Source organism: Cyprinus carpio, chromosome A15 (assembly GCF_018340385.1).
Source record: "Cyprinus carpio isolate SPL01 chromosome A15, ASM1834038v1, whole genome shotgun sequence".
In the NCBI taxonomy this organism is placed as follows: domain Eukaryota; kingdom Metazoa; phylum Chordata; class Actinopteri; order Cypriniformes; family Cyprinidae; genus Cyprinus; species Cyprinus carpio.
Window position 1 is genome coordinate 7,141,162 of NC_056586.1, and position 5,043 is coordinate 7,146,204.

At 33.0% G+C, this 5,043-nt stretch overlaps 1 long non-coding RNA gene across 1 annotated transcript; it reads left to right on the forward strand.

Annotated features, from left to right (window-relative positions):
* Positions 1-1,154: 1,154 nt before the first annotated feature.
* Positions 1,155-2,999, forward strand: LOC109100402. Its single transcript, XR_006161855.1, has 5 exons — positions 1,155-1,189; positions 2,281-2,316; positions 2,589-2,635; positions 2,762-2,821; positions 2,905-2,999. It is a non-coding gene; the product is annotated as an uncharacterized LOC109100402 (long non-coding RNA).
* Positions 3,000-5,043: the final 2,044 nt, after the last annotated feature.

Below are 5,043 nucleotides of genomic sequence, written 5' to 3' on the forward strand. Positions count from 1 at the left end.
TTATTCCAAGCATATTTTATAATATATAATCCTATTTATTTATATCCATTATTTAAATCTCCTGTTTAAAAAGACGCGCTATAGTTGTATATAATTATACACAATATAGTTATGTTGCCTATATATCCATTTATAATACACATTTTAAAACTGTATTGCATACCTTCTGCTGCCATACTAAAGATCCATTTTGAATGTTTGCATGTTTTTTTTTTTCTTTTTTTTTCTCTTTCTGCTCCCAGTCGCTTTGAGCAATTATGAAGTATTGTTCTTTATTGCAATGAATTTTGAATCGATTTCTTCTTGTAAACTCAGAGATGTGGATTCGGACGGCAATTAAATTATCACACGACCTCTGTGTTTGTCAAAAAACAGTAGGTAATCCGGCCGGGGATTTTTACAGGGTTGGTGAGAGAAAAACACAGACATCCTGGATTCAGACGGCAATTAAATCACCGACTACACTGTAAACGATTTCTGTTGTTTTCACAGTATTATTGCTGTATTATCAGATAAAGCTTACTGTAGAAACAGTTTACAGTAAGTTGCTGTCAATTTTATAACTTTTGCATTATTATTGCTGTATTTCCAGATTTGTCTTACTGTAGAAACTATTTACAGGACAGCTGCTGTCAATTTATGCTATTTTTTTAATAAAAAAAACAATAGAGCGGGAAAATAATTACAGCAATCCTTATATTACTGTTAAATTGATGACAGTAATAATTCAACAGACAAGGAATTTTATTTATTAATTATATATTTATTTATAAGGAATTTTATAATACATCGTTTCATAAGGTAACCCATATATTAAGGCATTTAGCATATAGTTAAAAAAAGTTTAATGTTTTATGTGGGTGTTTTTTAATTGCGTATCTTTATGGTTGCCAGATTTTGACACAAAACCAACTAATCTCATAGGTTATAGGCAACAATTTTGTGGGTGGGAGGTAGTTGTAGATATGTAGATGTCAATAATATAGGCTAGGTAAATAGATAAAATCAATTCCCATGATATTTTTTTATTATTATTATTTTGCTTTCTATTAAACACACTAATTACATAAAGAGCGGAATCGCACGGGATATACCTGGCAACCAATCATCTAAACCGTCAGCCCGCACTCATTTTCCAGTTCATTTTAAGAGCCTTTGAGGATGAGCAAGACCAACAAGAACCAGTCAGGTGAGATATACAATTTTATTCAATATCTTAAAGATGGTGTATTTCTAAAAGTTTCACCCCAAATGGGAAGATATTCGTTTTAACGTTACCACTAACGTTAACGTTAAATAATCGGTGGTGAGTTTGATAGTAGTTTGTAACACAAACATTCTAACGTTAACGTTAGACAGTTAACGTTAGCCAAATACTAATTATCACAAGGTTTGCTGTTAATGTTAGTTAATAATTTCAAGTTTAGAACAAAGTAATCGAAATGTTCTTGTTTCTGAACATTTGTGTGTAACTTACACCGTGTGCGTGTGTCCTGTCGCGATCGAGGCCTTACGCGCCTAAGCCTAAAGCTATGTTCGAAATCTACCTATTACACTAATGTTATGCACGACTTGAAGGGACAACCACAGTGTTTTCAGTCATATTATACATTTATTACATGAGTACAACCGATGTAAGTTACACTTAAAGTGAATACACAGGCAGTGAAAGTTGCGCCGAATTAATTCCCGTTTGATATTTAGTCCTTCTTCAGACCAGACGTTCACAGGATTTTGCTCACTCGTTTTAATTAACTTCTTCAAGTGCACTAGTTTATTAATATCTGGATACAGCCACTGCCAACGGACTGCGGATAATTTAGTTGTATATTTGATATTGTTTGATATTCACGATAATGGCTATTATAATCCCCGTTTTTTTTGTCACTTTGGGTGCTTCTCATTTCTTATTTGTGACAAATCAGGTTCTCCCTCGAAATCGGGTCGCTGTTAGGACCCCAAGAGATCTCAAATTAATTGTAATAGGTAAATAAATAAATAATAATAATTGAATAGATTAGCCATCTTTTTTACAAGTAATAAATTAAATGCACAGATTGAATAATTAATACTAGCATTCAATTATTTAATTTACTAAAATTATGTTAACTTTTTTTTTTTTTTTTTGCTATTTTTAAGATGCATTTAAGTTGTTAGCTTGTCATTTCTGGTCTTTGAAATTTGTTTTCTTTTCGAATTATTTATTTTGATTTTATATATTGGAATTATTTTGTAACCTTTTTATGTTTTAACTGATCCATGTTTCTCTTTGTCTTACAGGTAAAAATCCTTGGTGAAGTCACCAGATATGGATGGGTAAGTACTGCATCTAAAGTTAAAATTGCTTGGAAATAAGATTAGAAATGCCTTTCTCTTGCAAAGTGTGTCAGTACTCTGTAGAGTCTATTTCAGAAAGAGGTAAGTCATTTTCAGCTATTGAAGAACGCAGTAAAATACATAAAATGAGAGCGGTTTTAGCTTTGTAACGGATCGAGGAGATCAGGATCATTCAGAAAGGGGATGCATTGTGAAACGAATATTTCTGTGTAGGTCTATGCAGTGTTGAATATGTTTTTCATTTCTTTCAGCGTGTATGTTGTTCGACATTGCAGCGTGCTGATGAGTTAATAAAGAGGTAAGTCATTTTCAGCTATTGAAGAAGGCAGTAAAATTCATAAAATGAGAGCGGTTTTAGCTTTGTAACGGATCGAGGCGATCAGGATGTCTATGCAGTGTTGAATTTGTTTTTCATTTCTTTCAGCGTGTATGTTGTTCGACATTGCAGCGTGCTGATGAGTATCGCTCTTCGGTTAATAAAGAGGTAAGTCATTTTCAAGTCTGTTTATCACATTGATGTCTGTCAAGCTGTAGTGCAACTCAATTTTTGTGTTTTGTTCTCTATAGGCAGCAAAAACCTGGGATCTGCATTGGCCCTGTCAAGTCTGGAGAGTGTTTTTACCGTTTAATGAATTAAATTGCAATAAAAGTTTTTAAATGGACTTCTGAGTGTTGTCATAATTTACGTGACATCTAATAATCAGTAATATAACTGTGTGAAAATTGCATACAAGCCTTTATATTTCATTATTTTTTAAGCATGTAACAGATTGTAGTTAGTTATATGTTGTGTATATATGCGTATATGTGAATATAAAAACTACCATAATCAATTATACTGCATAGTAACTTTACAGTATTTTAAAATACAGTGCAAAAACATGAACTGTAAATTCATTTTACAGTATAAATATAGTGTAAGTTATTATACAGTATGTTGTGAACTACTGTAGTCAGATATACAGTAATTTTACCGTGGAATAAAATACTGAAGCTTGCTGGCTATTTGTTGCCAGTAAGTTACTGTTGATTTTACGTTAAATTTTTTACAGTGTACCCCCTGTAAATGGTAAGAAAATCACTTACGTCCCCCTGAGAAACTACTACAGTCCGAATAGGGCTATAGCTGAGAGGATACTGTCTTTTAGTATTTTTGATAGGAAAGAGAGATTTGAGATTATGTTTTCCTCTTTATGATGTGCCAAATTTTTTCTGTGGGTGAAAGATCTGGACTGCAGGCTGGCCATTTCGGATCCTTCTTTTACGCAGCCATGATGTTGTAATTGATGCAGTATGTGGTCTGGCATTGTCATGTTGGAAAATGCAAGGCCTTCCTTTATACCCAATCATGTTGCCAATTGACCTAATAAGTTGCAAATTGGTCCTCCAGCTGTTCCTTATATGTACATTTAACTTTTCCAGCCTCTTATTGCTACCTGTCCCAACTTTTTTGGAATGTGTAGCTCTCATGAAATCCAAAATGAGCCAATGTTTGGCATGACATTTCAAAATGTCTCACTTTCAACATTTGATGTTATCTATATTCTACTGTGAATAAAATATAAATTTATGAGATTTGTAAATTATTCCATTCCTTGTACAGTGTCCCAACTTTTTTTGGAATCGGGTTTGTATAACAAGTATTTGAATTACTATAATATTGCAGTTTTTATATAATGTTTGTTCATTTATAGATGTCCAAATAGAAGGTGCTGCAGGTCAAATATCACTCAAAATGAATAGGACCAAATGTTGATTTTTTTTTTTTTTTTTTACATAGCACCAAATAATGCAACAAAGACAAACATGTTATTAACAAGTCATTATTAACAAGTTTTCACTTCTAATATGGTCCCCTGACCATCTCAGAAAAAAAGATACTGTTACCACGTCTCCTAGTGCTCCAAGGTAAATAGACCTTCAGGTTAATTAGACCAAAAAAAAAACACCTTTAATTAAGTCCCTTGGTCAAACGGCCAAGACCAGTCCCAATGACGCTGATTACTGTGGTGTTAGATAAAGAATATTGCATCACCAGATAGAGCAGGTTAAGCAGGTGACACTGAGACAGCAATGGTGGTGGAAAATGTGAAGATGAAAAATTACGAACAGTGTTTTATTCTTATTTTACTTCAAATAACAAAAGTGTCTGAAGAAGTCAGACCCCAAATTAAAATTCTAAATGCACTGCTATGGACCAGAATCACTGAAGGGAAGAGGCGAAAAACAGGAGTTATGTAACACAGAGAAGCAACCTATGAAAACTTCAAATATGACAACAACCTTCCAAATTGTACCGACAGATCTATGGTGTTGTCTGAAAGACAGACTGGGCTATGCTTCCCTAAAACATCGTTAGCAAATTACATATGATTGCAAGTTCCATTGTAACCAGCAAAAAGATTCTCAGGCCTGATAGCAATAGGTTTTTCTTACTTTGTTATTTGTTTTGATGGATCCATGCATAAAGGTGTATTATTCATGCAGGGCTATATAAAGAACATCTGTTAAGATGTTCATAATAATAATAATAATAATAATAATAAATATTTTTTTCTCATAACAGAACTCATAACTGAAATGATACAAAAGATCCTGCTCACAATTTAGATCCCTTTGATTCTTATTGGTGTTGCTTCAATAGTATGATCAGTTACTTGCTTGTTTGTGATAGTTGTGCTTATTAAGAAAAATCACTGAAGTCCT